Raw genomic sequence first — 13,447 nt, 5'->3', positions numbered from 1 at the left:
GCTATGAGCCACTTTTATATGCACTTCGGCAGAGCTTCCAGGAAACAAGACAGCTGACAAGCACCTTAGTTTATGAAAACCAAGACAAAAATGCAAATAATGAACTTGAAGCAACAGCAGGACAAGTCAGATGGAAAAACATAACTCACCTCCTTTTCTCCACCCCACGCAGTCTTTCTTTCAGAGCAAGGCACTATTACCATGAGGACTATGCTAAGAATATATGAGAGAAAGCAAGAGAGAGCTGTCTCAGGTGGGTACATTTACCTGGCAGATCTGCAGGAAGTGTGGTTTATAAAAGCATGGTTGAAGATTGTACCTGGGCCGATGATGCACAATGAAGATTTTTGAGGTTTTCCCTTCATCCATTAGCCTGGCATTCGGTCACTCTCAAAACATGTATTCAGTGCTTTCTGTGTGCATAAGACACTTTGCCAGATACTCTGGGGGTATGAATCAGATACATCTCTATACTCAAGGAGTTTGCAATCCAGGAGGGAGCTGAGCAGATACACACATAAATAAGATATAAAGTAGAAAGTGATAGGAGCCCTAGGAAAGGAATTTAATGAATAGAGGTGTCAGCAAAGGTTTCTCAGAAGGGTGAAGCTGAGCCCTGAGTGAGATGGGGTCCTGCCTTCCTCACTGAGGGCAGAGAATGATCAAAGCACACACTGTGGTACCAGTGCCTGTGAGGAAGCAGCTGCACCAGGCTACAGCTAATGGCATATGGAAGGATCTCAAGGAACAAGAGCTTGGGGGTATAGCTTAGGCATATATTTGAGGTCTTTGAATGACATGTGAGGATGTTTAAACTTTATTCTGGAGGTAGAACAATGAAAATCCAAAAGCCCAAGGTCAAGGCGGGTTGTGAAAGTTTAAGTCAACAAAGATACTGACATGAGGAAGGGGAGCCCATTCAGAAGCTATTGCAGGAATCCAGGTAAGCGGGGGAAGGGCCCGACCTAAGGACGAGTGGGGCTAGGAAGAGCAAGAGATGGAAGAAACAAACATTGATTGATGCATGTCCCATTATTCAGAAAAAGCTGACAGCTGAAGAAGCCAGCATAGAGGGTTTTCCACATGCTTCTTGGTTTTCTCCAGCATGTTAAAGCTAGCAGCAGGGATGTGAGTAACTGGGGATGATTGGCAGTGCCTGGGAATTTGCCCTTTGTTCCAAACAGACTGCTTACATAGCTCCAACTACAGCTTGGAGTAGTTGAGGTTAAGCAAAGCAAAAGGGTGATTCTAATCTTACAGGAAAGAAAGAATTAGGATTGACAGAAAATATAGTAAAGCTGCTTTGAAAGCAAAAATAAAAAATTGACATTGGGTACTATATCTCACAAATGTTTAGACAATGGACATGTTTCAGGATATTAGTGTCTTTCAGAAATATTACTGAAATGGATTTTATCTGAGGGAAGAGGGCATCTTGAAAAAAATTTGTTTTGATACAGGGTCTCGCTCTGTCGCCCAGGCTGGAGGGCAGTGGTGTAATCATGGCTCCCTGCAGCCTTGAGCTCCTGGGCTCAGGTGATGCTCACACCTTAGCCTTCTGAGTAGCTGGGACTACAGGTGTGTGCAAAACACAGTTTGTTTGTTTTTTAAATTTTTTATAGACACAAGGTCTGGCTATGTTGTCCAGGCTGGTCTCAAACTCCTGAGCTCAAGTGATACTTCCACCTTAGTGTCCCAAAATGTTGGGATTACAGGCATGATTCACTGTGTCCACCCCCAGGGTTTCTTCACCACACCAGCACAATGTCAGCAGTGAAAGGGCCTGGAAGCTGGTAAAGCTTAAAAGATACAGACTGGACCCGAGGCACTGAGTTGGTTTAATACTGTGAGCTGCAATGTGGGTGCTCACTTGAGTGTGCCATGAATATGAAAATGCATTTCCAAGGCAACTAAACTACCCTTACCTGCCTCTGTGAAAAAATCAGTCACTATGCAGAAGGAAGGAGCTTGACATTCTTTTATGGTAGGAATGGTTGAAGGGGTAGGAACTTGCCTCTTGGATATCCTACCAGCTAGATGTGCAGGGAAAGGCAAGCTTTTATTTTGCTCTCCTGGGCAGATCAGTTACCACATTAAACCCAAACAAAACAACCTGGAGAAAAAGATTCATGAGGTGTCAGACGTTTAATTTCCAAAATGTACAAGAGGGGAATGTTTTGAAATCCTGTTTCACAGCCATAATTCACATGCTTTGTACTTGTTTATTTCTGTAGGTTATTGGTCACATGAAGCAAATATGGAATTTCACAAGTTCTACACATGGTGGGAGGCAGGAGCAGGCTCCCAAGGTGTCAGCTTTTAATGATGTTGTATATTTAAGGAGCAATTGATGCCAGTCTAGAACCCTTTTGGCATGTGCATATGGAAGATGTTACTGGTGTGTGACAATCCAGTTTTTATGCTACTGTGTTTTGCATGCCTACTACGTGCTAAGGTCTATATATACATAATCACATTTAATCTTCACAGCCACCCCATAGGAAGTCTTATTACCCCTATCTTGCAAACAAGGGGAAAATGAGGCACAGAGAAAGAAGTGCAAGAGGCAGAGGTGGAATTTGTTTATCCAATTATTAGGCCTTAAGATGCAATCAGCATTGTTGACCAGCGCCTGGTCCCACTCTTCTCAGGCACTGCATTCTCTTCCTATTTTTCTGGTTGAAACTTCTTTTGTTCTTTTTCTTTAGCTTTCCTTTAAATGCTGATCATTACGGATTGAGTTGCATCTTAACAAAATGTCTCTGTTGGAGTCCCAACATGTGGTACCTCAGAATGTGACCTTATCTGGAGATAGGGTCTTTATAGGGGTCATCAAGTTAAAGTAAGATCATTAGTCGGGGCTGTAATCCAATAAGGCTGATGTCCTCATGAAAAGGGGAAAATCCGGACACGGACATGCGCATAGGGAGAATAGAAGATGAAGATTAAGGTAGAGACTGGGACGATGCTTCCACAAATCAAGGAATGCCAAAGGTTGCCAGCAAACCACCAAAGCTAAGGAAAGGCATTGGACAGAGTCTCCTCTCACAGCCTCAGAAGGAACCAACCCTGCTAACACCTTGACCTTGGACTTTTAGCCTCTAGAGCTGTGGGACTTGTTTAAGCCACTCAGCTTGTGGTACGCCTTGTTACAACAGTCCTAGCAAACTAATACACAGCTATGCTTCAGTAAAAGGCACCTCATGGAGAAAGACCTCTGCCTACCTCCCCAGGCTTGCCCGACTTCATCCTCATATACTAGCCACCTGCACCCCACCAAATAATTAACTTCTGCTAGTTTCCTGGACACCCCAAGCCATTGTGTGCCTTGTTCCCTTGCTATGATATTTCCCCTTTCTGGAACACCTCCATCAATGTTCCAGCTCAATTATCACCTCCTACAGGAAGCCTTCCCTCATTTCCTCCTATGCCTATCACTCAAGAAGTATTAACCACACTTTTCTCTGTGCTGTAGCTTTTTTTTTTTTTTACCCGGTTCTATGGTTACCTTTACACTGCATTGTAACCTGGTATTCATGTGCTTATCTGTGTCCCCTGTGGAGCTGTCAGTCTCTGAAAGGCAAGTGCCTACTTTATTTCCTCTCTAGATTCCAGCACTGAGATGGTGCCAGGTGTCAGCCCTCCTTGGAAGCCTTAGGAAAGTCTCTCCAATTGCCCTACCCCAACCACAGTATAGAGGACTATAAAATGAGCACATAGTGGGAGGAGACAGAGTGGTTCCCTGATTACATGTATGAACGCAGCTAGAGAGAGAATATGTCCTTCCAATGTGGGTGAGGTAGAAAAGCAGCATCTGTGACAGCATGAAAAGGAGGAAATAGGAGTTGCTGGACCTATTGAGGAATTGTCTGATAGGGAACCTAAGTTATCAGGCATCCAATCTTTTTAGTCACATTGGAAAGTAATCTCAAGAGACAGATGATTCAGGGTCCCCTGGCTCTTGGTCCTTAATCTCTGGTTTTATATAACTCCCCTTATCCTGCTTCCATGTTTCTCAGACAACCTCTCATTGCCATCTGGATCTCCCACTGAACAAGAATACGATAAGTGCATGGATTCCACGTGTTTCCAGTCCTTGAGCAGTGATTGCTCATGGCCAGTGCACAAAGTGGCTTTGGATTGTTTGGCTCCTGAGCAGTCTGACAACAACCAGAGAAGGCTTGGAGCATGTCAGTATGAGAATTTCTGGTCTGAATGACAGATACATTTGTCAAATTCAATCAATAAGCTGTCATTCTGGTAGCCATCCCAGTCTCCTTTGGGTTTTGCTTAGTGTAAACTAGTGAGTTAAATCGATCTTGGTTTGTATTTATTAGGTAAATAGTAATACTAGCACCTGAGCTGGGCGCCGTGGCTCACGCCTGTAATCCCAACACTTTGGGAGGCCAGGGTGGGCAGACCACTTGAGGTCAGGGGTTCAAAAGCAGCCTGGCCAACATGGTGAAACCCTGTGTCTACTAAAAATACAAAAATGAGCTGGGCGTGGTGGCAGGCACCTGTAATCCCAGCTACTTGGAAGGCTGAGGCAGGAGAATCACTTGAACCCAGGAGGCGGAGGTTGCAGTGAGCCGAGATCACACCACTGCAGTCCAGCCTGAGCAACAGAGAACGACCCTGTCTCAAAAACAAAACAAAACAAAACAAAACACTAGCATCTAAAACAAACAGCCTACATCCTAGTATCCTAGTGGTTTAATAATAAAGGCTTATTTCTCACTCATGTCCTTACATTCCAGTCCTTACAGGGTGGGTGAGGACTTTGTAGTAATTCAGTCCTACCTCCTCATTGTGTCTTCTTTACTAAGCTGGAAATCATGTGGAAATAAAAGCAATTTTGCTTTCATGTAGAAGATAAAAGGGAATGGATATGGCAAGTGGCCCGTATCGCAAACACCCTTGTGCTCCTGGGCAGAATTTCATCACATGGTCATTCCAAGCTGAGGAAAACTGGAAAATGTGGTTGAGTCAGATGCTTGGGAAAAAGAGAACTTGGCAATTGGCCACCCCAAGTGGTCTCTGCCACATAAGGACACAATAAACTGACACTCTAGATCCTTCTTTGGGCAATACCATGGCCACTTCCAGACCCTTCCTTCCTGACACTGATTGCTATACCTGAACCAAGAAGAGGTTGGTGCATGTTCATTGAATAAATGAATAGAACTTTTACTCTTCTCAACTCTCTTTGGCAAGCTGTAGTCGTTCCCTCTAAGTGGATGTCCCCTCAAATAACTGCATCTCTCTTCTCTCCTTCTGAGCTCCAACCTTACATTCCCAATTCTTTCCTGGATACCTTCACATGAGGTTCAACCATTTCAAATTCAATATGACAAACCTAAGCTCAGCAAGCTCTTCCTGTGCTGAGCTTTGTTTTTCTTACACAACGCTTAAGGCAAGATCCTTATCTATCTCCAGTTTCTATCCCTCCAAGCATCTAGTACAACTTTGCATGCTATTAATAGTCATCTTTTGAATAAATGTTTCTGTTGTGGAATTATGTAAACTACGCTAACCTTAGATTAGCAGAAAAAAATGTAATTTTTCTGTTTTTCTATGGCTTACCTGATATTCCTCACACCACCTACCCCTCTGTGTCTGATAATCCAGTCTGTTGTAAACTCTGTTGCATAAAATAATTGAAAGACTTTTTATGTAACTCAGTCTATCATTTTTTTTTTTTTTTTGGACATTCCATCCTCAAATGTCCCTTTCCTCTGCTCTCTTCAAGAGGCATCTGTGGCTATGGCTGTACCTACTGAATCCAGGCTCAGGTAATCTGGCCTGTAGCCCTCAGCCACAGGGTCTGCCTGTTTAATCTCACCACAGTAACATCCCTAGTAAACTTCCCCTAGCACTGTTATCTAACCTCTGCATGTCCTCCACAGGGGCCCAGAATGTCAGGGTACCCAAGACAGTGGAGGAAGAATTGGGAGAACTAAATATAGGCCTCCTTTGGCCTAAGCATGCAACTGCTGCAAAGGTTACTCTGATGGAGCCCATCAGTGTTGATGTGAGGGAAAGAGGGGCATCTGTGAGACTCTCTTCCCACAGTCCCCAGCTGGAAATAAGGAACCTACTCTGCTCTCTGCTTTGCTTGTAACCAGCCACCCCTACCACCCTTCCAGGAATTCTCCTATTGAAAGGAGGGTCCATCTGTAACACCCATCCATGCCAGCTTCCTCCTAGTTCTCCTGAAGTCCACCATGGGCCTGCTTCTTCTTCCACTGTGGCCAACACTTTCCTGGCCCCATAGCTACTGCTTTTCCCGGGTGGCAGTGACTTGCCAGCTTTCCCTGGAGTGTCCAGTGGAATAACTTCTGAGTGTTATGAAATACAAGAGAGAAAATGAAAACCATATTTATTTTTTCAGACAGAGTCTCGCTCTGTCGCCCAGCCTGGAGTGCAGTGGTGCGGTCTTGGCTCATTGCAACCTCCACCTCCCGGGTTCAAGAGATTTTCCTGCCTCAGCCTCTTGACTAGCTGGGACTACAGGTGTGCACCACAACACCCAGCTAATTTTTGTATTTTTGGTTGAGATGGGGTTTTGCCATGTTGGCCAGGCTGGTCTTGAACTCCTGACCTCAGGTGATCCACCCACCTTGGCCTCCCAAAGTGCTGGGATAACAGGCATGAGCCACCGTGCCTGGCTGAAAACCATATTTAAAAATATTTTAAAATGTAATAAACATTTATTAAGTATCAGGCACTATTCTAAGAGCTTTCCAGATATGAACTCACGTAACCCTATGACAGTCTGCGGAGGGTTCTGTAATCAGACCCATTTTACTGACAAGGAAGCTGAGGCATAGCACATTTAAATGATTTGCCCAAGGGCACAGAATTTAGGTTCAAACTTAGGCAAAATGGTTCTAGAATCTCTATTCTTAACCGCTATGCTAAGCTCCCTCTATATTTGCTTTATATTTTTAAAATATTACTCGTACTTCAGCTTATAACTAAAAGGACATTATAATTGCCTGTCATATTTTCCCACAGGCAGTAAACCAAGATGCCAAGTGAAGACTTCTCTATAGCATAGGGCAAAAATCCATAAGGCTAAATCCTGGTGTTCATAGTCTATGTTAATTTGAAAACCAAAAACCCATAAAACGGCATGTGGGGAGCTTCAGAAGAACTGCTGTCTTGGGAATTCTTACCAGCTTTGAAGACTTCAGGGAGGTGTGGTCTGTTTTTCCTTCTCTGGATTCTCCTCCCGGCCTCTAATCCAGAACCTGTACATGTGGGTGAATTTGCACATGCACACCTGCACACACACACCCACCAATGGTAAAAGCCTCTCTGGGATCCTCTCAGGATCCTTGGAGTCAGGGCTCTATACAGGGCTATTTTAAAGTGTGATGGTTCACTGAAAAATGTTGTCAAACAGCAAAGTACCAACCTTTTTGAATCACTAGGTCATATTTTAGAGACTCTGAGTTCTACACTTGCAGGAACGTGACTTTTTCACACTGTATTTTCTCAAATAGGAGAGAAGAGAATTCCAACCAGTGAGATGAGAATTGCACAAATCCTGCAGCCCATCTCTGCCACAGCTCAAAGTAAGCAACTTTTACTGCTGTATTCTTAAATAGTCCCAAGGATCAAATTATATCTCTGCTAAAACATTGTTAGGCCTAACTTCCTCACCAAGAATGTGGACTTTGGTCCGACTGCCAGGTTAAGAGGGCGTTTCTTGAAAACTTTGGTTTCTTTGTAGGCACAGTATGTGCTCATTAGATATAAAAGCTGATGGATTAACTAATTCCTTTAGCCTTTCCAAAATAGAGGTTTCATGGAACTATCTAGGCCCGTAACAAATGTTTCTGTGATGAAACAAACTCAGGAAACTGTATATTTTCTTTTTCCCTTAAAGCTTCACAGAATGCATCATCTCATTAAAAGCTCCAGAAACCCTACAAAGAAGAAACCTTACCTGGTATCCCCCAAACTAAGATTGATAGATTTCCACTGATTTGTAAAAGAGATTCTTATTCTGAGAAGTTCTCATGGCTCTTAAAAAGAAGTCACCTTCTCATTGTATAGACTTAGACACACAATTTGTACTTTTTTTTCAGATTGTTGGGTAAGCAATGACCCAGACCATTGAAGAAAATGAAGAAACTGTGCACACAGACTGATGTCTTATGTGACCAACATGCATAGAAGAAATGGAAGCTTCCCCCTATCTTTCCAGAGTTCAAAAATCCTATTGCTGAATTCACCTCCAATTCCATGAAACAATATAGAAGATCCTCCATAAAGACCCCAGGTTATAATGTTTACAATTTATTTTGTACTCCTTTTCTCTGGTAATTGATGACTGCTATTATTAATGAAGACGTTACAAGGAATAAAAGGGCTTGCCTGCCACTTCTCACCACAAAACCGTGTGGCATCAAACAGAATGAAATCCTTCTGACACTGACAGCTGGAGAAAACCTTGTCACCACAGTGACAGTGTCAAGTGTGGTGTGACATCTCTGTGTGTGTTTCCTTTGCACCTAATAACTTCGTTGCCAATACAGACCAAAATAATGAAAGAAAACCTGCTTTTGCCAGCCCAAAGGATTAACTGTACTGTTGAGAAAACTGCAGGAATATTTGACATGAGATCACAATTTTTAATTCTTTTCCCCCCAGGATTCTGCATGAAGTATTTTTCTATGAAGGATTTAAATAGAATTACTTTTCCTCACATTGGTCATGGAGAGAATTAAGACATTAACTGTTGATCCAATTTATACTGCCATTTGATCCCATAAGTGCTATACAGGACTCGGTTACTCATGGAAAATATTTCCTGCCAGATCAAACACTCTCAGGGCCAAAGTCACAAGATTCTGACTTTACATGCTCTGTTCTGCCTCCTTTCATTTTGCCTCTTGGATTGTCATGAACTTCCTGAGCAACAAGGCCATCCACCATGCAGTGTAATGTCTTGCTAAGAGAAATTAGTATTCAGTCTGCTCAGGTTCCAGCAAGGACTTTCTTCATGAAGATCTTCAAGTGGAATCAAGGTAGGAACTGTTATCCGTTTCAGTCCTTGTCCTATTCATTCGCACCTTGGAACAAAAACAAAGCTGAACTCTTTAGAGGGGAAAATTGATACCACATGGTTTTCTGGTGTATCTGCAACTTTTGGCTCTGGTTTGGAAAAGGGTGTGTATGTGTCATGCACACATGTCTATTTCATCCTATCTGACAAATACCTTTGTGAATTGCTTTGTGGACTATTTGGGTGTTATTGCAGGTTACAAATTTCTAGAGGGCTGGGAGACGTCTTTAAATCCCATAGGCATTGGATCATGTGTCCTCTAGTGGCCATGAACCCTAGTTTTAGATAAAAGGTCTCATTTTCAGATAAGTATGAGGAATATTTTATTTTCAGCCCTCTCTTTTAAGAGGCATAAAATCTTTTAGTGCTGAAAACGCTTGTACTACCTATAATAAAGAATTCTGTTTAAGTCAGTGTGTTCCTAATTTGACTATGGAATTCAAACTTCTTGTAAGAGTCCACAGACCAGGTAAGACTTAAAGATTTGCCAACATTCAAAACCTCTGAAAAATAGCCCATTACTTGGCAGCTAGGTGATCTCCCTCCTAATTTATCTGGCTCTATTTTCTTTTATCTACCATCACCAATAGCATCTTTCTAATCCCTCACTCGGATCTTCTCATTCCTCCATTCATTAGAATACCAGTTCATTTCTTCAATAAACATGCCAGATAGGAGTGGCTCTAACAAGACGGGAAGTTTTTTCTGATGTGACAGTCTGTATATTTGCAGTCCAGGACCTGAATGGTGACAGCAAGAGGACAGAGGCTCCAGGTTCCTTTTGTTTTAGTGCTCTGCCATGTGTAGGGTGTTTCCCATCCAAATGTTCCAAGATGTCTTACCACTATGTCTGTATTCCAGGCAATGGGAAGGAGGGAAGGGGAAGGGGAGAGAATTTTCCTTCCTTGCAAGAGCATCATCTGCAAGTTGTGTTTCTGCTCACACCCCATTGACAGAGCTTTATTGCTTGATCACAGCTAGCTGCAAACGAGGCTAGGAGATATTTTAGTCAGTGTGGTAGCCTTTGTCACACTACAATTTCTATGTTAGAGGAGAGAGAGAGAACATATATTAGGGAATAGCTAACCAACTCTGCTACACCTATGACCTTCCATTTGGCTCTTACAATGAGTTTGTGAAGTTAGAATTTTTATCCCAAGTTTTCCACTGAGAAAAATAAAGCTCATAAACCTGAAATAATTTTAATATTGTCACCATGTTAAGAATGATTAAGGGTGTGAAGTTTTATCTGCTTCCAAGCTAACAAGGGAGCCGCCACAATTGCATGGATTCTTGCAGAAGACACAGATTCCTGAGTCAGACACAGAGGACTTTATCACTCATGGCACAGCAAGCAGCATCAGCTCCAATATTCATGTAGGTTGTTCTTGTCCTCCAAATCCTATGGGGCATTAGGGGGTGGCCAAGGTAGATGCTGCAAACGCAGTCGGTTTGCACCAAAGGTGAAAAACCCCGAGCTTAGGAAACTACAAGCTTTTAAAGAGGCTATAAGGAAAGCTGCCCAACTTTTTCCTTAGAAGGAAACATTTTTTTTAGTATCCTAGTTAAGAAACAAATCTCTCTGCTTGAGAGAGGCATGCTACCTCTAACCTCCAAGAAGTTCACCAAATATTCTTGGAAGGCAGTCCCAAATAAAAGTCTCTTTGTTGACAAGGCTTGCAGAAACATGAGACACCCCTGGACATATTTTTTTCCCAACACACAGATAGTCTTGCTATCTTCATTACAATAAAGGTACTTCTTCAAGAAATCTCCCACTGACCATGCCTCCATCATCAGGGCAGTTCTCACTTTTTATTGTAATTGTTCACACCTCTGGATCTCCATATTGGAATATCAGTTCCTTGAAGGCAGGGGCCATGGCTTTTGCTTTTATATCCCTAGCACCTAACACATTACTTGGAATATGGAACATGTTCAACAACTATTTTGAATGAAGTATATTAGAATAAGATTTACTTAAGGGATAGAACAAATCAGCAAGCACTACATGTTATTGAATCCACTTGAGGTTCTCTTTGTATGGATCCTAGGGTAGGTGGCTAATTTTTATGATTCAGGCCTCAAATACCACTCCCCTGACCACAACATCATTCTAGATAAGTCTAATGATAAGCATTTGTCACTACCTAATATTATTCTGCTTGTTTATTTAGGTATCTGACTCCCCGTCTAGAATAGAAACCCATGACTTCAAGGACTTGCCTATCTAGTTCATGACTATATTTCTATACTCTAAAATAGTGTCGGGCCTAAAATAGAAGTTTCATAGGTATTTTTGAATGAATAAGTGAATGAGTAAATTCAGCAAACATTCACTAAGTTTATACCATCTGCTAGGAACAAAATGTTTTACCATGTCACAGTGGCCCACAAAGAATACTGTTACTTTGGACAACTGAAACAATTCAATATCTGGGTTGAGTTGAGTGGCAGCATCACTTTTGTTGGGGCAGTGAGCTTCCATTCCTCACTACAGATATTCCACTGCTGGCTTGAGCTGGGTCCTGAACACTGTCCTTTCCTGGTCTTGCTGGCGAAGGCATCCTGTGCCAGCAGGCAGCTTCATTGCCTTCCTCTCCTCTCCGAGCCCCTACGTAGCCATCCTGCTTATCAGGTGCACACAGTTCTGGTCAGGTAGCCTCAGGGAGCCCATCTGATTGGCTCTGTGGGTCCCCACACCTCCAAGAACTCCATGCCCTTCATATGATGCTTAACCATTTGTTTATCCTCATTCTTACCTGGGCAGCAGGTAGCTATCAGACCCTCTCTCACCTTTCCTTTACTCTTCTTCCACCTCTATTTGATCTCCTGTAGCAGCCTTGCCCATAAAGTCATGCCTGTGGCTCCACTGAGAAATTCGATTAAGTATTCCAATACTGCTGTGAAACAAAGTGATCTGATTCCGGTGAGACGATTTATCTTGCAAGGTATATCAATACTCATTTTATTCATTATTTACCCATTTCCAAAAATGATGTGAAGTGGGAAAATGTCAATGTTGAACAACAAAAATAGTAAAATCCCTTTGGGGGGAAGATCATTATAATTTGTTTAAATGCTGACAAATATTGATATCAATGGTAAACGTAGAAGTGGGGCATGAGGGAAATTACCAGAGGGAAATGACTAGGATATTTTTCAAGCCATCATTGATTCAAAATGAATTATGAGAGTAGAGCTTTGCATGGAAAATTAAAGGCCTAATACTAAAAATAATTATTAAGCATTTTCTTACTTTTGTAGATGAAGAAATTACCTCAGAGAAGTCAAATAATTTACCCAGAGTCACAAAATAAGCAAATGATGGAATATTCAAATCCAGGTCTTCTGACTCTACCTCTATCTGCCTTAGAGGTTTCTGAAATATTGATAAGATGGAGGCTGGAAGAGCTTGAAACAGACCATATAAAGCCAGATCTGAGCTGGAAAAGCAAAGAGGCCCAAGGAACAGCACAGACCCTGACTGGTGGGGTATCTGTGTATTTTAAATAACAAATACAGCGAAGATTCAAGGTTCAGCATGTACCCAGATGTTTCCATTATTGATATATATATATCCCAGTTTAAAATATTTAAATGGAAAACAGTTTGTGTCCACTTCATTTTAGAACTATGCCAGTTACAGGAATCACCCCAGTATCAGTTATGTCTCACTCATGTCAAAGAACCAGGGTCAGAAGAAAAAAATCTCCAGTAAAGATCCTTGCAACTCAGGAACACTCTTTCCTCTGAATACTGCTATGAACTAGAGTTAAAAGCAAGCATTTTTTAAAAGAAATGATTTATTCGTTCCTCATGATAAACATATCAAAACATCACATTGTACCACATAAATATATGCAATTATTTGGTTAACTGAAAATAAAATAAAATTTAAAAAGAAATAGAACGAACCTGAGTTAAACCCTGAGTTAAATGACTTTTTAACAAAATTCAATGGATTTAGTTTGAATTCATGTTTGCCCATATAATGAATAGAGTGTTATTTATGACAACATCCAGAAGAACAGATCTCAGGGGTTGGCTTTATTACAGTATGTTAGTTTAAATTAATTTGCCACTATTCCCTACAGTTATTCTTTAGTCTTCCCCTGAAGATTTTCACACACACACACACACACACACACACACCTCCTTCCAGAAATGTAAGAAATATCTTTACCCTCATCCTATCCTATCTTTAAGATGCCAACTTCTAGCTTTGTAAGTAGGAAAGATTAAAACATGAGAAAGAAAAGTAGGCCTAACTTGTCATGAAAATAAAATATATGGTCAAAGCCCATACCAAATGATAATGCCTGTATTTTTCCAGATATGAAGTTCCTCTTTTTTGCTCTTAAATGGGTT

The 13,447-nt window shown here is 41.7% G+C and overlaps 1 long non-coding RNA gene across 1 annotated transcript in view; it reads left to right on the top strand.

Annotated features, from left to right (window-relative positions):
* LOC103785659 (uncharacterized) overlaps positions 1-13,447 on the top strand; it is a 147,916-nt gene that overhangs the window by 34,367 nt on the left and 100,102 nt on the right. Inside the window, exons 4-5 of the long non-coding RNA XR_010108816.1 lie at positions 7,509-7,580; positions 8,097-9,038. This is a non-coding gene — a long non-coding RNA (uncharacterized LOC103785659). The remainder of the gene's footprint in view (positions 1-7,508; positions 7,581-8,096; positions 9,039-13,447) is intronic.

This window comes from Pan paniscus, chromosome 10 (genome assembly GCF_029289425.2).
Source record: "Pan paniscus chromosome 10, NHGRI_mPanPan1-v2.0_pri, whole genome shotgun sequence".
NCBI classification, from domain to species: domain Eukaryota; kingdom Metazoa; phylum Chordata; class Mammalia; order Primates; family Hominidae; genus Pan; species Pan paniscus.
This window is presented reverse-complemented; position numbering and strand designations above follow the sequence as displayed.